General features: G+C 41.2%; 1 protein-coding gene across 10 annotated transcripts in view; it reads right to left on the reverse strand.

The window, feature by feature from the left end:
• The window catches only part of MAPKAP1 (MAPK associated protein 1), a 255649-nt gene that overhangs the window by 65354 nt on the left and 163641 nt on the right, over window positions 1-26654 (reverse strand). The gene's annotated exons all lie outside the window — the stretch shown is intronic.

Below are 26654 nucleotides of genomic sequence, written 5' to 3' on the forward strand. Positions count from 1 at the left end.
CTCAGCTCCCCCAAACAAGGTGAGAGGTAGATGGCTTTTGGGCTGGCCTGACCTGGAATTTCATGGCTACATGATTTCTCAGATATAAGGAGATAACCCACCCTCTCTGAGCCTCTGTTTCCTAATACGTAATGGGGGAACACTTATATGTTAAGGATTACTGTGAAGATTACAGATGATACAGGAAAAATCCTTAGTAATGCATCTGCCTCATAGGAGGCAGTCCTACAGAAGTACTTATTAAAAATCATTATGTAATAATGAATAGTCATTTATAAGCAGGAATAAAGTATATTTAGAACTCTTAAAATGATGACAGCCCAAAAACTTTAAAAATTTAAAAAGCTGGTGAGACAAAAAACAACTCCGATTTCTGGGTACAGAGATAGAAAGACAGGGTCTGCTGATTCATGTTTTTGTTGAACATTCATGAAAACACAAAGACACAGATTCAATAATACTGAAAACCGGGAATACTAGCTAGCCTGTGCCACATGGGGGGCTGTGGCAGATCTTAATAAAACACTGGGGCATTTTATACATTTATTCATGTATTTCTTTGTCAAGGCAAATGACAATCTTGTTCTTCTCAGATAATACCTAATGGGTCCAATGATCAGATTCAAAAGACTGCTCATGTTGTTAATGGTTATTGAAAAGATTAGAGGCATAAGAAACTGTCTTATTATTTTGACTATGAAAGGCGTGTTTGGTCAGAAGGAGGAAAGGTGTAAGAGATCTGAGGAAAGCATCAGAGGCCTTCCGGGGCTCCCAGGCGGAACACATATTTTTAGATATATTCTTCAGCTGTTGTCAGCTTGTTATTCACATCCAGTACCACTCCTTCACCAGTCAGAGGCATTTCACTCACCTCCTCCATGTCATCCTCCTCCCCTATGTTCTACATTCATTGAGAGCACTGTCATGTCATGTCAGTTTCATGGGAGAGCCCATCTTTTCTCTAATTGGTATGTCATTAGCAAGACTCAGAGTTCTTGTACATAGTCTTTTGTACACTACTTATAGTGCTTAAACTTTTACCAAGTCAATAGTGCTCAAAACACTTTTCCAATTTTATGCAAATACATGCTCAGAAGACTACACAATTCTTATAAACTCTAAAATGCTATATTCAGGTCAAGAGGATACTGCATTTCAACATCATACACAGTTAAATTTTCATTTTGGGGATCCCTGGGTGGTGCAGCGGTTTGGCGCCTGCCTTTGGCCCAGGGCACGATCCTGGAGACCCAGGATCGAATCCCACGTCGGGCTCCCGGTGCATGGAGCCTGCTTCTCCCTCTGCCTGTGTCTCTGCCTCTCTCTCTCTCTCTCTGTGTGACTATCATAAATAAATAAAAAATTAAAAAAAAATAAAACCTTTAATTTTCATTTTGAAAATATTTAGCAAATAAAGGTATGGAAACACAGGTGATTCCTAGTCTCTGATTATCTGTCACCTACCACTGGCATCTGTCAATTACCAGGCATGTTTGCTGCTGATTCCTGATGCTTCCACACTCACTGGGGAAAGTAATCACAGAAAAATCATGCCCAGCTGAACTTTCAGGAAACTCAGCTGGTAAGAAGATTCCTATGCACCCTCTCCTTTCCCCTCCCAGCACCCACCTTTCAGAGCTGTGGGCCTCAAGCCCATTAGGGTAAAGGAGTCGCCACTGAACCTAGAGAGCTGCTTTCTAAGACACGGGCCGGTTAAACCATCTCGGACTGCCCTGAATACCTCCCAGCAACATAGTGTGCAAGACACTGACAACCACCTCTATGAATTTAGGGTGAAATTGGGTACAATGTTTAGCCACAATAATTCACCTTTTTATGACAGCCAAAGTTTGGGAACACCCTAAATATAACAACAAGGGACTGGTTAAACAAAATATTGTGAAATACCATAAAGATCTTAAAAGTGATGCTGCAAAAATATCTAATTTTATAAAACATGTTTATAATATGCTATCTTATGAAAACAGCAACTTATAACACAACATGTGCAGAAGATTGCAATTGTGAAAAAATATGGGTAAAGTCACAAGGGAAAAAAAGACTGCAAGGTTATTCCCAACATGTGAATAGTGCTAATACTGGATGGTGGGATAATGAGTATTTTATTTTTCCTTAGTGTTTTTCTGTATTTTTCACATTTCCTATAATAAAAAAGGCTACTTTTATAATTTAAAATACATCATATATATACTTACAAGTCCTCTGATTTCTTCCTATGCCATTTTTCTGAGGATACCACAATTATCACACATTGTGGCATCTCTAACAGGTCTTTCACATGTGATAATTTAATCAAAATCAGACATTTATCTGTTTATGCAGATCGTTATTTTCATCTTAGGTAATCCTGAAACCTAGACTTGCTTAGTCGGACTCTAAGCACAGTGCACAGTGGGCTGGGCTTCTTGGTCTACCTGTCAGCTAGGTTTCTCTGCCTACCTACAGCTGTCTGCCTACCTGGCAGCTAGGCTATAAATAAGCCACCACTTTCCTGATCGCTGGGACCCAAGGCCTGGCTGCATTGCGGTGTATATCAGGCTGTTTTCCTTTGCACTCTTTCCTTCTAGTCTCTGTGGCTGCCTGGAAAACGTGATGAGGGAAACTAGGGGAGGGAGGGAGTACTAGCAAGGGTTCCTTGTCTCTAAGCATGATGAGCCCCTGCACCACTTCTCAAAGCCATAACAGCCATCAATCAACCATTCACCCTCTTTTGTTTCTTGGGTCTTGCAGATATTTCTATTAAAATAGTTTGTTTTGTGAAAGTAGCTTTAGGATTTTCTCCTTGAAGCCTAATATGATGATGATGCTCACTTACTGAATGGCCATTATATGCCGAACACTCTACACGTTACCTTACTGTATACTGACAGCAGCTCTAAGAGGCAGATATTATTATCCCCATTTGACAGACTGGGACCCTGAATGTTGGCAGGATGAAGTAACTTTCCCAAGAACACAAAGGTAGGAAGTAGCTCAGGGGAAATAAAACCCCAAGTGTCTTAGGCTTTAAAGCCCCTGTGTTTTGAACCTTTCTTCCTCTAACAAACTATAAATTACTGGACAATTATAAAGAGGCCATAGTTTATACCGTAAGTATAAATTTTTGTAGATTTGTAGTTTCATTTGGGTTCTGAATCACTTAACTTGTGGTTTCTATAAGTTCAAAATGAAAATGATCTGAAATTATTTATTTTTATGAAATCCATACATACTAAATATTCTGTCCAATGGTTATATCCTGGATCCTTATGAAGACAGGATCACCTTATTTTTCCATCCATCCAGGAAGACTCTCCTTTCATCTTTCCTTAAGAATATTCCTATATGTGCCCAGTTTTGTCATTAACTGAAATTCTGAGTGTTACCTTCTACCCTAGGTACTCCCTCTGCTCTTCCATAAAAACTGAAGACCTATTTGGAAACCCATTTCTGGGCATAGCAAAGGATTCCGGGGAAGGTAGGGTGGCTAAGCTGTAGATGAGACTTGAGATCAAAATCCAAATTGAAAATTGCCTCCTATAAGTATCAACTTCACTCCTAATTCTTGCCCAAACAGTGGATGAGATATCTCACACAGAAAGACTCTTGTGGGCAGCCTCAGTGGCTCGGCCCGTTTAGTGCCACCTTCAGCCCAGGGCATGATCCTGGAGACCCGGGACTGAGTCCCACGTTGGGCTCCCTACATGGAGCCTGCTTCTCCCTCTGCCTGTGTCTCTGCCTCTCTCTCTCTGTGTGTGTGTCTCTCATGAATAAATAAATAAAATCTTAAAAAAAAAAAAAAAGAAAGAAAGACTGTTGCACACATTTTCCCCGTGAAAAAGCCAAATGATAACTTTAGGCCATATATGTATGAGAAGTAATATAACCTGGTAGTTAAGGGAATGGACTTGGGCCAGATTGCCTTGCTCTAGTCCTGGCTGATCAACTCAGCTGTATGATTTTGGGGCAACTCAATCTCTCTCAGTTTCTTCATCTGTAAAATGGGGATAATAATACCTCATAGGCCTACCTGAGGATTCGATGAGTTAATAGTTGTAAAACAGTTAGAACAGTGTCTGATACACTAATTATGTTATATAAGTGTCAGCTATCAACCACAGCCTCCTCACTGGACTATATCAATACTAAGAGGTCAGAACATAGCAGGGCCTCTGACTGTGTGCCAGGTACTGTGCTAGGCCTTTTATACAGAACACCTGATTTGTCATCCTAGATGTAAAGAATATGAATTCCATTTCATAACAGGATGAAACTGGGACTTACAAAGGCTAAATAACCAGCTCAAGGTCCCATAGGAAGTGGCAGAATGAGGACTCACAGCCAGGCTGCCCTAGTCTGCACTCTATAATATGTACAAACCATACTGCCTCCCTCATAACAAGTTCTTAATAAATGTCTGGTGTTGATAATTGAGATTATGACAACCTAGACCTACTAGATCTATCAACCTAGAATTTCTATCAAATGCTTAATTTTCAGGCAGCTAACATGGGAGAAAAGAAAAAATAGCTAAAACCACTTTAAAAAGACAAGCTGCGAGGTCAGCTTCTATTAATATATTTTTTCCAAGGAAATGATTATATAAAAGTCTCCTTCCCACTGAACAGTATGTATTTCTCAAGGCAACATCCACCTATGGAAAGAGATTTTCAAATATCACAGCTGCACATGAAGCCACATGCTCTCTACTTTGCAGTGGATGTGGACACCAAAGAAGGATTCTGGGAAGCAGTTACTGTGCCGAGACAGGAAAACCTGCTTGGGTATTCTAATGATGTATTTATTGCAGTAACACCATGTCACTGGATGGTCTAGGAACAAAATAATGCTCTGGGCACTTTGGGAGGGTCCCAAGTTATAACAGCCAGGCAGGATTTTTATGGGATTTTGTAAACCTGAGGCAAACATCTCAGCACATAAGTTTCAAAGAAAATCTGTTAGATGGTGGATACATACATACATTCTGCCTCTTATTTCTAAAGATGCAGGGGAAAAACTCCTTCAGACCTCACTCTCAGGAAAAGCTGTGCTTTCTTGGAGCTATTGGCTGCTCTTTCGTATCTTCAGACAGTTTAATATAACTCTTGTAACTAAGTGATGGTTTCTCTTTCTCCTTTGCCTGTGAGGAAGATCAGCACTAAACATGTGATCCAACTGTGCTGACTGGGCATGAGTTTCTGTGATGATTGGATCTTTATTTTCCTTTTCCTTTCATGTAGTTTTTCAATTCATGTATTTTTATCCTATTATAAGGATGTATATATTGCAGATGTTCTTTGGATTGAAGTGAGATATAAATGAATTAACCTATTGCTATTACTGCTGAGCATCAGAACAAATTTGAGGACCACCTGCCTAAAGAAAAATGATGAAGTCAAAGGTTGAATACTTCCACGGATGTGCCTTTATGTCAATCATCTTCCATTCACCAGCTTAAAGAGCTGCTTTAATCTGGAAGAGCTTCTTGCAGCCAGAAAAATATGAAGTATGAGCCAGGAGGAGGAAAGGCTGGATTCTGAGCGAAAAATCCAGGTGTTTGCACCCTCTCAGGGAGTAACACGTCCAGACATGCATTCTGGGGAAGTTACTTAATCTCTGTGTATTTTCTTTTCCTTTTTTTTTTTTTTTAAGATTTTATTTATTCATTTATTCATGAGAGACACACAGAAAGAGGCAGAGACATAGAGAGAGAAGCAGGTTCCATGCAGGGAGCCCAGCCCGATCCCGGGTCTCCAGGATCACACCCTGGGCCAAAGGCAGACGGTCAACTGCTGAGCCACCCAGTGGTCCCTCTCTGTGTATTTTTTCATCTATAAAAGGAAGATAATAGAACCTCTCTTGGAAGGTTGCTATGAAGATTAAATGAGACAATCCTTGACTCCTTCGGCACAGTGCTCAGCGACAGCATCTACTACTGTTAGTACGGGCTGGGACAGAGCTAGCTGAGATGAGGTGCAGGTGGAACCCTAGGCCAAGAGTCCCAACAGGCTAATAGCCCCATTAAGGGAAAATGCATGATGGCAGGGAATGCTGGTGTTAAAGCGGATGTGGTATCTTGTTTCTCATGTGTGTCCAAGACAGGGGTGCAGGGTGGGAGATGGTGCATATCTATTTAAGCAAGCTTGCTTCTAAGCTACAAAATCAGACTTGTTCAGCAGCCCGGAGTCCTAAGGTTCCCTAGGCTCAGGTTCAATAAATATAGTCTAAAACTGATGAGTAAAGGTCATGGAGCCAACCATGGCAGCACAGGTATCAAAGGACAGGCGATGTTACAACGCCACCCACACATCATGTAACAAACGTATCCTGAGCACCAACGATGACCCAGCCACAAAGATGAATAATCAGCGATTCCCGCCCTCAGGTAGGCTGGAGGAGGTGGCAGCACATTCAGGAGCAGACGTTATCCAAGGGCTTGAGTCAGTGCTCCTCCCCAAGTAGGGATAGATCAGGTGCTGTGGAAGCACAGAAGAGGCAAACAACGAACTTCCTCTATCCTGAAGTGGAACATCTGAGCACACTCTTGAAGGAGGGCTCAGGGCCAGGTGAAGTAGGGGAAACAGTGCATTTCTACAGAGGGAAGAGCATGTCCAAAAGCAAGGAGGTAATGAAGAGCCCACATGGACCAAGGGAAATTCAGTGTGGAAAAGACACAGGTTCTGTTGGGGTGAGAGGAGAAGTAGGCTGGGATGCTTGGCCAAGACTGTTGGTCAAGGTCCGGCAGCAAAGGATGCTAACAGAGCAGGAAGGTGACATTGTCAGCTTTACACTATGGTAAGATTCTTCTGAAGACACCGTGAACAATGGGTCAGAGGAGGCTGATGGCAGGAAGGCTCATCCAAGGCAAACTGTGCCAAGCCTCACCTGCTCCATGGCAGGGACTCACTGAATCGTGAGCTCTTCACTGAGCCAAAGCCACCCCTGACAAGCTGACACCGTCTGTATCAGAGCTCAGACCCAACATCAGCTATTCTAAAATGTCTGCATTTAGTGCAATGCCATTGCTTATAACTCTTCCTCTAAGGGAGACTATAATCATTTTCTGCTTGATCTTAATGTAAGCACTGAATTATATTCAAGTGATAGCCACTGTAGCTTATACTCCCTCTGAGGCTCAGATCCGATAATTTGGAATTTAAATAATAAAAAAGGAAGGTGACATGACAATAAGGTCACATTTTAGCCTCTTCTAAGCCAATACACAATTTGCTCTCAGTGAATCAGCCGAATATAATCAAATTAAATACAATTCCTATTACAAAAGAAGAAAGACCAAGGCTGTTCCAATAAACCAATTCTCCTGCCTAGTTAAACTACAAAACCTTCAGGAAAGGTTTTGAAAGCATGACCCATCAGTTCTAATTTTTAAAACTTATCCTTTCAGTCAAGACTAGAAAAAGGCCCATTCCAACTTTTATCTTTACTACAAAGTGCTGTTATCTTGGTCTGATGTCAGGAGCTCTATCTCTCTTTCTGCTGACAAGCAGAGACGAGAAAGATAAGATTGGAAACGAATCTCACTTCTCTGAGTAAATAAATAATCAATACTCATCTAAATGTAAATGAGAAGGGAGCCCCCTCTGATAACAGCACTCTTATCAGAGAGCCAATTTTCTTCAGACATTTGGCCTCAACCAAATCACCATCATTCAGCCCCAGCCTAATGGCAAAAAATCGTAACTAAATTGAACCGATCACCAGAGATCAACTAAGTTCGGCCCTGGCCACTTCAGGTTCAAATGTTTGGGAATGCAATTTTGCCCCCATTAACTTTCAATAGCAATGAAGAACAGACTGGTCAAGGGGCCAGTGTGTGCAATAAACAAACGCCAGAATGGGGCCGGCCAGAGGATGAAGAGGAGTGGGGCTTAAGTGTTTAAACGAGGCAGGAACTGCGGCCAACCCTACAACCATGCAGGGAAGGCAGGTGGGGAGATGGTATTCCTTCCACAGGCTAGGCTGAAATTGAGAAGACATTTAATTTCCCTGATGATGATGGTTAAAGTTTATTAAAACAGATGTAAATAAAGAAAAAAAGAGATATTAAAAAGCTACAGTAGCTAAAAATAACCTAATGTTCAAATGATCAATTTCCTCCAAGTAATTTGTATCAGACTTACATCTGACCCAGCAGTGCTGCACTGACCTGATTTTACTGAAATAAGACGCCGTCTACAAGACAAATCACTTTAAAACCACTGCACTGGGGTTTCCATTTCTTTGCTACAAGACTCAATTCACTGCTGATGAGAGTATTGGGGAAATTATGACCATTATTGATAGGACAGCAAAACCACTTTTACAGAGTAGTCTTCAAGTTGACAGAAAGCTTGTACTGGACCATTAATGAAGGTGTCAGCTAGAATCAGAAATTAAAGACAAAGGCTGGGAAAGGCCTAATTTTTAGAGCATGTTAAGGACACCAAACAAACAGAAAAAGCAGACATTCATTCTTTTGAGAGTGATAGGGCCTAAACAAGGATCAGCTGAGGAGCAGGCTGCTCTGCGTGCAATTAGGGAAAGGGAATTTCTCTTTTTTGCCTGGCCCTGGAACTCCTAGAGCATAGTTTCTCAACATCATCTGCTCCAAAATCATTATTTGCCAAAGGAGGCCATGATTGCATAAGACAGAACTACTTTTGAGTAGTTTTGACTAGTTTTACCATCTCTGCTCCTGCTGAGTATCTAATCCTAGAAGGTGGACAGGTGGTGGTTAGACAATGGTTTTGGAGTCAGAAAGACCTTGATTAAAATATTGGCTTTTTTACAAACAATGTGACACTGGGCACATTACCGATCTATACCTTTGTGGAGTAACTGCAAAGATTATGTGTAACATGATGCCTACGACATAAAAAGCACACAATATATGTTGGTTGTTATACTGCTATGCAAATTAAACAAAATCATCAATTTACCCTTTTTTCATACAACGGTGAATGACACTGAGGACTTTCCCAGCCCTTAACAAAGCACTTTACATGCATTAGCACTCTGAATCATAAAACTCTATTGGGGAGGCCTCCTTATAATCCTCATTTTACAGAGAAGAAAACTGGAGTGGTTAAATCATGTGTCCATAGTGTGGCCAGGACAAGAATCCAGGTGTATGATTCCAGAGCCTGTGCTCTTAACCACACTACTATGCTGTATTCCAGAAAGAGCATGCTATGATTTCTTGATTTGGGGGTTGAAAAAAAGAATTTTAAGGTTGAGATGACTCTTTGGCTCGAAGAGGAGTAAAGGTGTTGGGGTGGGGGAAGCCAGGCAGGAGACAGAGAGAGAGCTGTCGGTTTTATGAGGGTCAAACTGGGGGTTCTCCAAGCCCTCGTGGCATGCACCTATCTGCTGAGCACTGAAAGTGAACACAGGCTGCCTGCCCTGAATTGTTCGGGTGGAGGAGGACCTTTTTCTAAGTTAAATGATTTACAGAGTTACCGCCTCAATCCACAGTTCTGAAAGTATGATTTCTTTAGGGTTTAACTATACCCATTTCTAGTCTTGTTACAACTTTTTTATTGCGATAGAAAACATTTACTGGAAATATGTTACTGCTATTACCAGGTCATAAAATAAAAAGAAAAATAGTTTATGTATTGCCATCATTTCCAATCATCAATCAGAAAGTGCCAAGAGGAGGAAAGGAAAGGGCGTACAGCCGAGATTTCCTTCTTTGTGCAGGAGAAAATGCAGGAGCATCATAATTCTTTAGAACAAATTTCTTCTTGAATACCCAGCCTCACATATGGGCTCCTGGGAGGAGTAGGGAGGCACATCTTTTGGCATCTCCCCTCCTCTCTGCAGCCCTGCCTAAATCTCTGTCAGAGTCAAGAGCTCTTTCATTGCAACTTCCTTGGGGCCTTGCTTCTCTCAATGGATCGACCATGCTGGATTAGAAGCATTTCTGTCTGTCATTGGTTCCGCCCCGCCCCCCTCCTGCAAATCTTTGAAGATGAGGGTGGAGGGGCTTTTTTTTTTTTTAATTTTTATTTATTTATGATAGTCACAGAGAGAGAGAGAGAGAGGCAGAGACATAGGCAGAGGGAGAAGCAGGCTCCACGCACCGGGAGCCCGACGTGGGATTCGATCCCGGGTCTCCAGGATCGCGCCCTGGGCCAAAGGCAAGCGCCAAACCACTGCGCCACCCAGGGATCCCTAGGGTGGAGGGGCTTTTTAATAAAACCAACTCTGTATTCCCAGAGCTCCAGAATAGCAACAGGCTCTTTGTAGGTGCTCAATAATCTTTGTTCAATAGAATGACTTCAACAAGGTGGCATTTAAAATTGAACAACCTTGACTCTTGACCCAACAAAGGAATCTATCCGGAGAAGCATTACTCCAAGCACACAATGATGTATGTTCAAAGATGTTCACTGCAGCACTGTTTTAAAATAAAATATTGCACAGTCTAAATATTCTCCAGCAGGAAATGATCAAATAAATTACAGTATTTCTGTACACTAGGATGTTATGTAGCTATTAAAAAAATAAACCAAGTTAATAAGACATTGGAAGATTTCCATGATACTTTATTAAATTTTAAAAGATATAGAATATACAGAGCATGCTCCATATTAATAAAGTAAAGCCCCAGCTATATATGTGCATTTACGAGTGTGTATTTTCAAAACACACACACACACACACACACACACACACACACACACACACACAATCTGGAGGATATCAGCCAAACTGCACAGTTACTCTGTTAACTAGTTAACTCTGTTAACTTCTGTGCATAGGATGGGATAGTAGCAAAGACAAAGGCTTTTTTGCTTTTTTATTTTATAGATTTCTATCTTGTTTGGCTTTTTGACAGTGGGCATATATAGGTATTACTTCTGTCATTAAAAACCCAATTTTTGGGATCCCTGGGTGGCGCAGCGGTTTGGCGCCTGCCTTTGGCCCAGGGCGCGATCTTGGAGACCCGGGATCGAATCCCACGTCGGGCTCCCGGTGCATGCAGCCTGCTTCTCCCTCTGCCTGTGTCTCTGCCTCTCTCTCTCTCTGTGTGACTATCATAAATAAATAAAAATTAAAAAAAAACAAACCCAATTTTTTTTTTAAAAACCCAATTTTTAAAAATGAAGTTAAACAATCTAAGAGGTGATTACAGCTAAATCAGACTATGGACTGTGGTCTCTGGAGCCTCTTCTTACCATCTCTGGCTCCTGTGGATCATGGGGGCTCAGTGGCTGCTGGGGAGACACCTAAGTAGCTGGGGGACCAGGAACAAAAATGGCATTGAGCCTCTTCAGGGGTTCCCATGATCCACAGTCAAGGCATAAGGTGGACCACAAAGGCTTCCAGAGCTGCCCAAAGGAGCTAGGCAGTAAAGGTAAAGAGGACTGTAACATCTGAGGCTAGGCAGCCCCCACAGGCTGTTCAGAGAGAGGCCATGACTGCAGGCCAATGGTTACTGTCCATCTGCTGTTCTATCACCCTAGTCTAGACAACTATGCCTGCCCTGTCTTCCTCCTGGATTCTAGATGGGGTATGGAAAACAAAGGGTGACTCCATACTGTCTCTGTCCCTCTAGGACAGTCCTGGTGCCTCCACTCAGGCTTTGAGACAAGAGGCAGTGTGTTTGGAGTCCATTTCTGTAGCTTCAGGGGTAGGAGGAAGGTCTGGATTTATTCCCTGTCCTAAACTTAGTATGTGTATGTGTTGTAGGGAGTGCCCTACAACCCCTGCTGACCCCAACATTTGAGACAGGATGGTATAGTAGTTATAAGCGAGACTGCTTGGATCTGAATTCCCAGCTCCACCACTTCCTAGCTGTGTGACCCTGGGCAGGTTACTTAAACATTCTATGCCTTGCTTTGGGACAATAACAGTAACTCCCTTTTAAGAGCTGTTCCCAGGGCTCCACAGATCATGTTGGGGTTTCTGGTTTTGCTGTCTAAGCTTCACTGGGTGGGGGTGGGGAGGTGGGGTATGATTCTCCAGCAAAGGCTGGAACCTCTAGAGGTCTGCCATGCTAGTCTTATTTCCTTTCTCTTCCTGCCTCCCACCCAATGATACAGTAATCTAGAAACACCCTCCAAACCATGCTGTTTCAACCCTCTGTGCTCTGCTCATACTAGTCCCTCTGAAGTAATCTTCCCTTTACTTCACTTCTCTAGTACTCATTCTCTCCTACTCAAGAAATCAAACCAGCTTGAGTACCTCTGCCCCTGTACTTCTCTGTGCAACCCACATGAAGAAAGTCTCTGTTTGGGTCTATCTCTTGTACTAGCTGTATGCAAATGGCGGTTGGAGTGGTTGGAGTGCATGTTTCAGTACCTCTGCATTCCTGGGGCAGCCACAGCAAAAAGTGTGTATGTATTTGGTGACTTCAGTGGTGACTAAATAGAAACTCGGCCTGCTTGGCTACCACCGACTACTTTGTCCTCCAAAGCAGACCTAAAGTTCTACCTCCAGCAGCCTCCAAATGTCCCCTGTTTGGAGACTCACAATTGATCCCCAACTCTGACTGGATTTCCTGGGGATGGACAGGGCTGGCATAGATCTGTGCTGCTTTGGGCTCTGGCTGGAGAATGGAAGACCACCACTGTCAGGAGCCAATCCTGCTTCCCTTTCAGCTCAGTTCCCTGACTCAGACCTACCTTCTCTCACATCAACCTTGTCCCAGTGTGTCTCCTACAAGTTCTCTGAGATATAACACACGGGCCTAGAAATCCACTCACCATCAGAACAAGAAGAGGTAAGGCATGGATAACCCTAAAACTTGGTGAAGGCTGGAAGCTGCTGGATAGGAGCTTCCTATACAACACCACCCCAGGCAGAGAGAGTGCTGGAAAAACAGAGAAATGCTCATAGTCCATAACCTGTTACTACCCAGTTGGCAGGAATGCATTTCCCTTTGGAGAAAGGAAGCCTGGTATTACTTTGAAAAAAGAAACATTTTTTTTCCTCCTTCAAATCCAGGTATCACTTGTTACAGAGGATGAAAACCTTTAAAAAAAAAAAAAGATTTATTTATTTATTTATTCATAAGAAACACAGAGAGAGAGAGAGATAGGCAGAGACACAAGCAGAGGGAGAAGCAGGCTCCATGCAAGGAGCCCGACGTGGGACTCGATCCCGGGTCTCCAGGATCACATCCTGGGCTGCAGGCGGCGCTAAACCACTGCACCACCAGGGCTGCCCGAGGATGAAAACCTTTAACACTATCCCTTACCATCCAATTTTTCAATCTAATCTGTTTCTCTTGAGTCACTGTGACATTACCAAATTTTACATACAGTTATCTGCTACTCTGTAAAGAAATACAGATGGTTTTTGTGAAAATAAACAGTCATTTATTTTAAACAATTGTAAAATAGTTTATGGAAGCCAGTGGGGTAATGCATTCAAATAAATGCCAAAACTGGTTGATGGGGAGCCAGGGTGCTAAATCACACTGCTGAGGAATTCAGCTGTGGGGAACAGATAGTAAATCCAGAGTGACAGAATTTCCCGTGATGGCAAAGGTTTCTGACATCCAGTCCAGTACTCAAAAACCACAGCAGTTCAAACCCATTTTCCTTAACACAGCCTTGACAGCCAGCAAAATTAGTGAATTTAGTCACAAACACCTAAGGACAAAAACAAAAGAAGCAAACAAAAAGGAGACTTCATTTGTCTGTAGCCTTTTCTCTACTATAAAAAAGTGGTGACTCCAAACTAAGTCAATGGAGAGTATGCTTAGGGCCAGCTGTTTTCAATCATCAGACTTTGTTAGGATACAGTGGAATCTGAAGACTTCTATTCATATCTGCTTATGCCAGAGACCGGCTTGGGTAAATTACATCCTCTTGAACCTCTGTCTCCTCCTCTGAAAATGAAGATAATAGTTGTATGTACTTGACAGGCTACTGAGCAGATTCTGTGAGGAACTAAGAGTGACAGTGTTCTATAAACCACTGGGTGCCAGTGGCCATTGGAAGAGGTTGTAACCGTGGGTGGGACAACAGGCTGCAGGGGCCTCTTTGGGGCTTCCATCACCTCTCCAACGAAGTACCACTGACAATAAATGGCTCAGGCCTGCCTTTGCAGGAATGAAGAGAACTCCAAGCACTTATTTGATCCTAATTTCAAAGGAGAATCAACTACAAATGTATTAAGCTTCTCTACCGAAAACAGCTTTTTCCTTGTAACTAGGTTTCCAATGACAATAAATTATTTCAGTTGTTCATCAAATGTTTACTGAACCTATCCTGTGCTGAGTCCTGGGCTAGGCACTACAGATGCAAAGATCATTAATACTGATTCTGGCCTCTAAGGATTCATAGTAGTGAACAAGGCACTCACAAGTCTAGAATACTTCTTACTCAGCCTTCCCTCCTTGTTGTTGACAGTCAACTCTCCAGTTCTGCAGACTACCTGTTTAAATATCTCCCCTGAATTGCTTATCATCCAGCCATCAAGAATGGTCTCCCCACTCTTCTCCTGGCCTCCAGCCATCCATCCTTCATCCTATTATTAGAGGGTCCTCTCTCAAGGTTATATCACACTAAAAATCCTTTCACAATTTCTTTGCCCTACTCTCTGGATCTTCTATCCATCCTAATTGTTCATCTATGTCCTCTATGAGCCAGCCAAACTGGTCTCCTTACTGTTCAGTGCATAATATCATGGTTCCCTTCACTCACACTGCCTGCTCCTCCAGTCTGTCAAAATCACATCCCTTTCTTCTGGTTATTCCTTAAGTCTTATCTGGCCTCCAGGACCCTTTGCATATACTTTTTTCCAACTGACTCCATGACATCAGGCCCTACCAGATTCCCAGACTGGCCCACTTCCTTTCCCCACAATAGGGAAAGTCACATCACTTAACATTCATCTCACCTGCAGGCTCTACTTCAAAACAAGAAGATTTCTGCAATTTAAGGCCAACCTAAAACAAGACTTCCTTTCTTTTATTTTGGCCTTGATCTTCAAGTCTCATCCAGGTAAGTGGCCTTGCCCCTGGCCCAACCCTGCCCAGAACCCTGCCCTGGGCCTAGTACCCTGTTAGGTTCTCAGTGGGCCTCTCAGAAAATTGGGCCTGCCCTTGACGCTACCTACCTGCCTGGATCTCTCTGTATATACATTTAAATGTACAGATTTAATTTACCTGAATTCACCTACACTTGTTTGGTAAAAATGAAGGAAAAAGTGTGGAATGACCAAGAGAACAATAGTTTGGAGAATCCCACTTGCCATGATTCTCAGTGATTCAATGAACCCCAAGAGAGTGAATGTGAGGTGGGAGTCTTACTAAACTTTGCAACTACAGAGCTTGGTAAATGTCTGATGAATGACTTACTGAATTAATTAGGTGGATGGTAACGTCTGTTTCTTAGCTGAATGTCTTTCTGTGCCAAGTTTGATTTTAGCATTTAAAGATATATATTTTTAGTTTTCATTGGTTCTCCTGCTAGGAAAAAAAAAAGCTAGCTACATTGGACTTAATGAGAAAAACTAGTATATGCTGGGAAAAGGGATTTTTTTTTTTCTAGCGGTAATCTTGACAATTGGTGTTTTGTTCACCTGTTACCTTTCTGACCTGACCCTGCATAGGACACAGCTCTCTGTATTTGTGTCCCTGGATGCTGAGCATCATCTGCTTCTCTGGTCTTTGCTGTCAGGACCTGCAATTCTCCCTCAGTCCTTGTGGTCCTTAGGTATCAACTGCCTTCATGCCCTTCTTGTTTTGAGGGATCAGGTCCTTCAGAGATCATTTCTACCTGCCAGCTGGGCTCTTCCCTGCCTACCCATCCACCTTCTAAATACCACTGTATCAGCCAGGGCTGTTTTTCAAGACAGGAACACAGGCCTCAGTAAGCACTTTTCTTACTGCCAGTACCCTGTCTGGCCCCATAATAGCCATTTGTGCTCTTGTCTCAGTAGTTTCCACTGGACTGGTAGGACCTTAATGGCATGGTTCAAATCCCAGCTTCACTAAATTTTAAGACCTTGGGAAATTACCTAAGGTCTCTAAGCATTGTTTTTTATCTCTAAATTGGGGATGATGATAATTTCTAAAGCATGAAGTTGTTATATGGATTAAATGAGATAACACATGTAAAGCACTTAGGCTAGGCATGGAAAGTGCTCAATAAATGGCAGCTGTTTGATACTATATTCATACAATTTTAACATTTCACCATGTTCAACTATCAAACTGATAAGCTGAATTATAGATCCTGTTTTATTTTAAATCAATTGTGACTTATAACTGAAAATGTTAAAATATGCTTCTCCCTGTGCTAAACACACAAAACAAGGTAAAAGCGATGGAAAAAAATGGCAGTAGAGGGGGAAGAGGACTCATGGCTGCCAGCCATTTTCCTTCCTGGGAGTTCTCCTTCTTGTTACATCTATTATCTGGGAGCTGGGCTGCCCTGCTGGCTTTCCATTTGCCTTGCTAATAACAGTAAATCCAGCAGCTTCCACTGCAGCTCCTGTCTCCTTCAGCTGACTCCGAGACCAATCAGCATTTCCTCTCTCCTAATGTCAGATGTTCCCTGGGAAGTCCTGCTGAAGAGAAAATTTATGACAAAAGTTTCTCCAGCTTTTAACCCTTCTGCATATCCAGCCCCAGATGCAGAGTGCTACAGAGGAATGCTAGGTCATTCTTACACGTGCATACCTGTGTTCTCACTGATGCTTTGCTGCTCTGACAAGGCACCTCAGACCCCTGGAAAAGCTCAAATGAGCAGCTGGGCAGACAGATGCACACATTCTGGGCTGTATGGAATGCGGACTAAATTTGAGCCAGGTTTCTTAGTAGCTAGGGTCTCTGTTGAATCATGACTCAAAGCAGTCATACTCACAAAAAACAAAGTGTTTATATCACACAATTGTGAGCATGGCTGAGTCTCATAAAAATGAAACTGAAGGGAGGGGTCAGGACTAACATTTATGGAGTAATAAAATAATAACATCTTAGTGTTTTCGGTGTTTCACATGGATATCTACTTAATTCTGGCAACAATGCTATGGAGAAGATAGTGTTATTCTCATTTATAGAGGAGGAAAATGAAGTTCAAACAGACTATGAAACCCACCAAAGAGCTAGAAAGAGTAAGAGAAGCAAGAGGGGAACCCCTCGGGGATTAAGCTAGAACACAGGTATTAAGCTCCCACAATTAAGACTACCAGTCAACAGCCTGTGATATAGCTGTGACTTTATCTTACTGAAGAGCAAAGTAAAGCAAGGAACTCCGAGAGAGTGAATGACCTGATCAAGGTTACTTAGGAGTGGTAGGGCCAACATTAAGCCAATAGGGGGAGCACAGCCTTCTGATCCACAACAATAATCCCTGAAATAAACCCTCCAAGGGCTGCAGAAGATGAGACAGCACGGATTCAGGCTTTCAGGAGACAATGGGGTGGCACTCCACAGTTTCTTGAGATGGGAGAGAACAATGGCTGTCTTGCCAAGGCGCAGGCTCTCTGGCAAGGGCAACACTGGTACAGCAGCCACAGCCAGGCCTCTACAAAAAATTTTATGTTCTTGGCACAGAGAGGTCTCATCACAGAGTTTTCATTTTAAGTAAGTTCGAATCTTTGGAGATGGCTATATTCTAGTTCAAAATGCTTTTCTGTGACCTCCTCTCCACTTTTCCACAGAAGTTAGATGATACACTTAACCAGATTAGTAGATTCAGTAAACTAATTTTTGTCCCAATTTGGGGAAATAAAAAAAAAAAAAAAAAGAAGAAGAAGAGAGAATGTCAAAATGTACATGTGACAGCTGTTTGGAACTCTAATGTTATGGAAAAGCAGCTGTTTTCATTTATATTTGAGATATTAGTCATTCTTAGGATGGGACAAGAGTACTCAGCTAATAGCTTGTGCTTTAACCTTCAGAAAATACAGGCCACAGAGACAAGATGTTGGCAAAATCACAATATAATGGTTATACTCATATAACATTTTGGTCTTAAAAGGTTTAGAGATGTTTGCAATGGAAAGCAACTATTTAATAACAGTGTTCTCACAGAAAAGTGATATCCAACGCAATAAAATGGATAAATAAAAATAATAAATAAAATCCAACACAATAAAATCCAACGCAATAAAATTGTGGCTTTTAGGAGAAAGGAAGTTACCAAATAAAGTCCATGTTAGTAAAGGAAAGAAAGAAATCTTTCTAAGCTCTAGAATTTGAAAGTATGTAGTCTTCTTTTTACAAACTTTAAAAACAATTTTTACTTTTAGCAAAGGAACTCTTGAACAACAAGATGGTTAGGGGTGCTGATCCTCCACACCGCCAAAAATCCACACATAACTTTTGACTGTCTAACAACTTAACTACTGTTGACTGGAAGCCTTACCAATAACATAAACAGTTGATTAATACATATTTTGTATGGTATATGTATTATATACCATATTCTTGCAATAAAGTAATCTAAAGAAGATGTTAAGAAAATAGTTAGGAAAATACACATATAGTACTGTACTATAAAAAATTCACACATAAGTGGACCCATGTAGTTCAAACCCATCTTGTTCAAGGGTCAACTGTATATACAGGTTTTATCTTTATTATTTACTTTTTTTTCCAGTGCAAAAAGGTGTTTTTCTTAAAGCATGGGGACAGAACCCATGGGTAGTTGCTATCTATATAGTTTTAAAAGTTAAATAATATCACAAGTCCTATAATGAAAAAGTTAATTCCCTGCACATCCCCAAATTCCTTCTTATAGGTAATTACTTCAGAAATGTTTGGCTCTTCTGGTACCCACCTTCTTTTTTATCAGCATTCTTACTCAGCTGTTTTAAAAATGATTATAAATAACAGACAATACGTATTAACTTCTGCTATGAAGATGAGGAATTAGTGTGTGGTCTACCTTTCACACATGTACAACCCTGCTTTGGAAAGTGAGTTTGCCCTAATTCTCTTTTTCTGTAATAGGATGTATGCAGTAGCTTCTTCCTGTCGGGCACCCTTACTTGATTATCAGGGCTTAAAATGTCTGTTTTTGCTGTATTCCACTGGCTCCCCAAGGACTCATTAGAGATTCATGTCTTGGGAACCTGGGAGGCAACACTAATTTCAACTGATGTGCACTGCGTTTCATTTTTAAGGCATTTACATTTTCATTCGATGATTTAATTCTCAGAGGAAGTTTGATTTCCAATAATCAAAGTGCAGTGAATCTATTCCTGGATAGGAAGTGTGTAGTCTTGAGCCTGGGCTGGCAGGGAGTGAAGCAGCTGTGGGCTGTAGATTGGCTCTCATTGCTTCTCCTTTGCTTATTCCACAAAATACGTTAGTCATCAACTCCACACCAGCTACAGTGCTGGCAAACAAAAAGGAACCTGTTCTCCACAGGAGCTTTCATTTTACTCAAAGGAAAGCTCAACTCCCCCATCCTAAAAGAAAAGGAGGGCCCCTGTCCTTTCCCTTGGTAAGGTACTCACCAACATCTGGCAAGATCAAGCTTTTAGGAACTCACTGGGGCAGGCCCATGGCGCTGCTGACGCAAGGCTTAGTGGCTGAGGGACAGTGTTTTCCCTAGCAGCTTCCAAGGCTGAGATACTGCCTGTACCTCTTAATTTACACTGTTGATCTCATGAATTCACCCAGCCATCGCTGTCCTGTCCATGTCTTCCTGCATCAGGGCGCGGTGTTGGTAACTGGTTGGCAGATGCATGGAAACTCGCTCAAGTGGAAAATCTGAGGTAATGCCTGATCATGGAGGCAAGAGGGAGTCCTTTTGGGAGTGGTGCTCATAAAACTGGAGACTCAAAGAAGTCTTTTTAACCAGAAGTGAGTATCCTTATCAAATCTATCTCAGTCTGTTTTTATTGACCATCTACCCCACTAAAATCAGAGCTGAGAACAGGTCTGCTATCCTTTATACACTGCCTAAAATGTAGCAGAGACTCTATAAATCTGAGTGAGGAGTTTGGACTCAGATACACTGTGCTTGAGAGATCTACGTGACCCTCAGGATTTTTTTAGACTTAAATCATACTTTGTCTTAATTTTGTCTAATTCACATTGTTCTATTAAATGCAGCGTACAAAAAAAAGTAAAGCTGGGGTTCTGTTACGATTTGATAGTTCTATGATCTAGCGGTGACAGTTTTGAGGAAGATTGAGGAGCTCCAATAGACCACCTTGTATCTTCTGTAGCACTTGGGCTTTAATCACATCTCACTGACTTTCTATTTGAAAAATTGGTTTGATGGCACAGTAAAATCTATCCACCTTGCTGACTGTCCTACTGTGATCAGTAGCCAGGTAACGAGAAGTAGGTGCTGATGCATCTTTTCCCTAGACTTGCCTCCCAGTGCCACTTCAATGCCTTTTCCTGATTTTAAGTCATCTTTGTTTCTGGGTACTATTGTCACTGTAGGACAGAAGAAGAAATACCTATGAGCTACTTTTCTTCTTCTTTTTTTCTTAATGCATTTAAAGGCATTGTAGAAAGTGCCAGTTTTTGTAACTTACTCAAAAAGGAAAAACTCTTTGTGGAAAGTTGTCAGTGCAACTGTTAAAACTGCCTTTTAATAAAACTGCTATGGGGGAAGACTGGTTCTAGTGTCAGGCCTCTGAAAGCATTGAGAGATAGAAGCTGAGTTCTCAGGTCTCTGCGCTAAAGAGGTCTTCTATGGGGGCACAGCTCATATACAGTGATGATTTTTCATGCAAACGGCTAAACCCAACCTTGGCAGAAGAAGAGTTTTCCTTAGAGGAAAACTATACTTACTAACAGGGTAATTATATGAATGGCCTGCTTCATGGGGGGTGTAAGGGGCGGATAGACAGCACTCAAAATCTTTCTGTAACTTTTGTAATCATTCCTCAAAAATCATACTGGTGTTTGATTACATTTCCTCTTTCAAATGTTTTCTGAGAAGAAGCAATAGGTTTTGTGAGCTACTTGGCTGTTGATACAAAGGCTTTTTATAATCACCTTTTTATAAACATGTTTGTTACAGGTAATTGTAATTTGTTCACTTTCTCTCTAGAATCTTGGGTGCAGTAAATTAAATTTGCTGATATAAGCTACATGATGACTGTGCCTTATGACCATGAGGCCACCCCTACATGCCTGACATAAGTTTCTTGTTAGCTAAAAATCTTTAGTGCTGGCCCTCTGGATCTAGTTTTCTCCTGCTCAAAATAAAGGATGCTTCCAGCAGATCCATATCCAAACACAATTCAAAGGCTGGTTCTATCACCGGGTATAAGCTTTCTATAGACTTAATTTGTTGCAAATGAAAGGTACAGGCAAAGACAAAGTCATATGGGTAGAAAAGGAAGTAAATAAAAACCTCAAAAGCTAGATTTTATGGTGTGCCTGGTGCAGCAGTGGCATCAAGGATAAAGGCAGCCAATATCCACTGAACACTTACTATGAACTGTTGACAGAAAAGATAACCAAGGTAAAAAGGTTTGATGACTAGTCTAAGCTTACAGCTTGTGTGAAAGGCACAGCTAGGGTGGAGACCTGTACTCTTTCCACTGAATCATGCTGCCATGTCCAAATGAAGCACATGCACTTGGTCTCTCCAGGAAGAAAAGCATACCTGCCTCCACTGCCACGTGGACCCCGGAGACTTAGCCAGTAAGAGGAATACAAACTTTGGCATCATACATCTGGGTTTGAGTCCCGGTTCCCCAGCTTACTAGCTGTGTGATCTTGGACAAGTCTTGTAGACTCTCTGAGCTTTAGTTTTCTCTCTTATAAAACAAAAATAACAACCAATTCAAATACTTGATTTAAGGATTAAAAGACATCACTACAAAAAGTGTTTGGCAGATTGCCTGGCATATTTTTAATATTCAATAAGTGGTAACAATTATATTTTCATAACTCTATATGCTACTTAAAACCACAGGTCCATGGAAGAAACTATGACCTCAAAGATGTCATTTAACATATGAAGTAATGAAAGATAAACTACCCTATTAAGAAGTAAAGATTAGTATTTTCTATACCACAGAGACATTTATTTGTAAGCTCAGAAATTTACATTAACAAGCAGAACCGAAATTATATATTTTTAATTTTTATGAGTTCTTTCCTAGGTTATTATCAACATTTTTAAATTACAGAGAAATTGAAAGAACTATACATTGAAAACCCATGTACCCACCACCTAGACCCTATAACTGGCATTTTTACTGTATTTGCTTTATCATACATATATCCATCCACCAATGCATCTCTTAAAAAAAATTCAAAGTGAAGAGCAGACATCAGTACATTCAGTGTCCATAACGTTAACTGGTATCCAATATTTGAGATTCTCTTTTTACTTTTAGGTAAAATTTTCATACAATGATATGCACAAATCTTTTGAGTATCATTTGACAGTTCTAACAAATGCATACACCAGCTCCTGTCAATATACAGATTACTTTATTCCAGAAAGTTCTCTCATTTGTATTACATTTTAAGTGGGGACGCTGCAGTACAGAGAAAAAAATGCTGGGCTTAAGAATCAAGGGGTACAGGTTCAAATCTCATCTATGTCACTCATTAGCAACCCACACAAGAATGCATGTACATATACACAATACACATTTACACATTCTCAGTTTTCTCAACCATAAAAAATAGATAATGTCCATTTTACAAGGTTAAATACAAAAATATAGTTAAATACAAAAATATAAGTAAGTGTTCAGTAGATGTACCAAAGGGTACTTTTTGTCCTATTCCCCTCCCAGCTCCCCTGAGTCTGAGGATGTTGCCTTCCAAAAGAAAACAGAAAGGACAAAAACCAAAACCAAACCAGTTAAATGAGAGATGAGGGAACAGGGCATCTCTCTGCATAGGCAGTCCTCTCCCAATTTATCCACTCTGACTTCAGCTAATTAAACATCTGTCTCAACGGTGTCCTCGGCAAATTAGTCATCCCCACTTTGTGACACTGATTGTTGGTTGCAGCCTTTTCCCCACTTGCTACCATTCCCAGAAACTTCTAGGAGTTAACTCACCAGGCACATGGCAAGGAATGATGCAGGGTCTCCATTAACCCCCTACAGTTGCCCTTGGTGCCAGTAGTACTGTTTATAAAGCTGCCAGACATGTCCATAAATGTGCCTCCCCAAAATAAACGTGTTAAGGAGTGACAACTTTTTTGTCTACATTTCTGACTTCCAGATTATGATGCATTTTCTAAGTACTATATACACATATCAGACTAAAATAAACTATTTAACAAGAAATCTGTTTTTTCAAATAGTTTTGTGACAAAGTAGGGAGGTAACAACATATGGTTCTAAGTAAGGTGAATTGGAATCTAGTGAATTACCAGCTAACTCTATCCAAACATAAAAACAAGAGCTTTGTTGGTGAGTGAAGGGCCAAAAGGCAAATAAGTAAAATGGCCTGGGCTGGATGTGTGCCTTTTTTCTATACGAGTGTGTGTGTGTGTGTGTGTGTGTGTACCTGCTGGGCAGGAAAGAGGGTTGTAAAGTAAACCATATTCTAAACTACAGGGTACGTCTTAAAAATAGTTTTGTGAAATTAGACTGCTCAATTTCTCTTCCCACTAAAACAACTGACTTAAAAACGATCTTTAAGAAAGATAAATGGCAAATAAAATACTTTTAAAGATGCTTTAACTTTACACACAAAAAAACCACCCAGAAATGCAAATGAAAATGAGATATTAACTGCTAGCCATAGTCTGGCAAAATTTAAAGATTGATAACATCAGTGTCAGTAAGGGAGTGGGAAAAGATGTTCTCATATATATTTTTTTTAATTTTTATTTATTTATGATAGTCACAGAGAGAGAGAAAGAGGCAGAGACACAGGCAGAGGGAGAAGCAGGCTCCATACACCGGGAGCCCGACGTGGGATTCGATCCCGGGTCTCCAGGATCGCGCCCCGGGCCAAAGGCAGGCGCCAAACCGCTGCGCCACCCAGGGATCCTGCTCTCATATATTCTTGGAGTGTCAAAGAATTGGTCTAAACTATTTATTTATTTATTTATTTATTTATTCATTCATTCATTCATTCATTCATTCATTCATTCATTCATTCCTGAGAGACACAGAGAGGCCGAGACTCCGGCAGAGGGAGAAGCAGGCTTCATGCAGGGAGCCCGATGTGGGACTCGATCCCAGGTCCCCAGGATCATGCCCCGGGCCGAAGGCAGGCCCCAAACCGCTGAGCTACCCAGGCTGCCCTGGTCTAAACGTTTTAAAGGGCCATTTGTTTTTCCCAATATTTTAAACAAGCAAACCTCTGACAAGCAATCCTATATTTAACAACTAGCACAACTGTGCAATGAATATTCATACAAGATTGTTACTATATTTTTGTATAAAACTGGGAATTTGGAAATAATCTAAATGTCTAACAACAGAGAACTAAGTTAAATAAATTTAACCAGAAAGATTAAACTGCGATGGTTACTGTAATATAGTAGAATGCTTATGACACAATAACCAGTGAAAAACAAATGCAAAATCATACACTGTATGGTATCCTTCTTAAAAATTATTATGTGGACACATTTTTTTATAAGTTCATTTAATAAACATTTATGGAATGTCTTCTATTTGACACTGCTAAACACTGGGGTATATAGTGATTTAAAGAAACCGGAAACAAAAAACAGGGTCCTGCCGATACATATATCTATGTGTGAACTGAATTAAAAAAAACAAGGGTTCACACCAAATACGGTAAGAGGAAAACTTCAGACATTTACTTTTTACTTCATGGACTCCCTAAATGTTCAATTTTTTTTTCAACAAGCATTTAATTTTTTTAAAAAGAAATCTTTAAAAGCCTATCTTTTACCACCCTTTAGTTTTAATATTAATACCAGAGATGGTGGCAGCCTCAAGGTATTTTAATTCTCCTCAAACTGTGCATTCAGCTCTAATAAAAGAAATCAGACTTTACTATATGGTGTCCATCTCTCTACTTCCTGTACTGAGTACCATCCACTTCTCTCCATGACTTAATTCAGGGCTCATCATCTGTTGGATAGAGTCCTCAAGAGCCTCCTCACGGGTGTCTCTGCCTCCTGTTTTATGTCCTCTAATCGATTTTTATCATGAAGATGGTGTGTTTTCTAAAAGAAATTCTGACTATATTGTTCTTCTTTCAATGGTTCCCCCTCTGCCACCAGAATAAAGCTCAAATTCAACATGGTTTACAAACATGACCTGGTCACAAATGACTACTTCAGGCTCATCATGCTCCACCCTGTTAACTATTACTCTTCTGCTTATTATATGGAACTACATGGGTTTCCAGAAGGCATCAAGCTCTCTCACTTCACTCCTTCAGCCTGAATCCTCTTTCCCAGCCTTCTTCATCTGGTCAGTTTCTACCATCTTCAGGGCTCACCTGGAAGATTTGCTCAGGATAGTTCTCCCTGACCCCCTAAGACTGGACTAGGGCTCCCCTCCCACCATGTGTGATGTGTGTACCCAGGCCTTACACTTATTTCCACTGATCACATGCACGGCATTGTAATTGCCTATTTGTTTGTCTCCCCAACTAAACAGTAAGCTCCAGGAGGGTAAGGACCATTTCCTGGCTTCAACAAAATCCCTGATGCCAACAAAGTATCTGCTGCAAAGTTAGCCCCCAGTAAACAAATATAGCTTTTCTAGTTTTGAGTATATTATCAGGTCTGGCCTGGTCAGATCTGGACACTGCCTAGCTTCTGCAGTGTATCCTTTGCCCTGTTCTTGCTCTGGAAATTTGGGATGTCCATGTTTTGCCACTACATCTCAAAACGTCTCTGCCTGGACTGTCCTTCCTCTCACCCATCTGGCAAAAATCTATTTAATCTTCAAAAAAATCATCAAATCATTTACTCCAGAGCATTTTTTCTCAGTCCCCTGCCTCTCCCAGTAGTTTAAGTACTTCCTTATTTATGCTGCTTTAGTAGCTTATGTACTTCTCCTTGTGAATTTGCCATATTTTACTGCCCCTTTTCTGAATCTGTTTTCTCACTGGGTTTCCACCTGATTCTAGCACAGTGCTGGCCCAGAGCAGGCAGCAATGGACAGTGACCGCTGAGGTCAACAGGGTCTGTCAGAGCCAGACTCAGAGCTTGAGAGCACACTTGCCCCTTCACACAGTGCCTTGGGTGACTCCTCCCTCAACCTCTCCACGTCACAGCTGAGAAAAGCATGGAGGTAAGTACAGGACTGCACATTCTGATACTGCAGTTCTGAATTCCAAGATGCATTTTTTCCTCCTTCTTAACATTTCTAAAATCAGGGTCCAGCTTACAGTTAGTATGTACACTGAATGTAGTTTTCTTCTAAAAAGCTTTAATAAATTAGTGATGCTCTAGAACTAGTCCCTAGTGGCCCAGAGAAGGTCCTTCCTCTGACTCCATAATGCATGTGCCTCCTGCAGCACCACAGAGTCTGTCAGGTGAATAGGTCTTTTCTCTTTCTTTCGTTCGGCTTCTGCTTTAATTTAATCCACGTTGGTGACTGTCCCAGATGGAGTGAAAGAATAGATTTTGTGATGGAAAAGGAACTTCTGAAAGATTAGCGACTGGTAGGAAGAGTAAACGCTGGTCAAATGTAGTTTTGGCGAATGATATATATCAGGTTTTTCTGATATGGCGGTTGCGAGAGCTCATACACCTTTCTAAAATAATTGGGTCTCTAAAGTGGTTCCCAAAGATTTTTGCCTGACATAA

Source organism: Vulpes lagopus, chromosome 12, assembly GCF_018345385.1.
Source record: "Vulpes lagopus strain Blue_001 chromosome 12, ASM1834538v1, whole genome shotgun sequence".
In the NCBI taxonomy this organism is placed as follows: Eukaryota; Metazoa; Chordata; class Mammalia; order Carnivora; family Canidae; genus Vulpes; species Vulpes lagopus.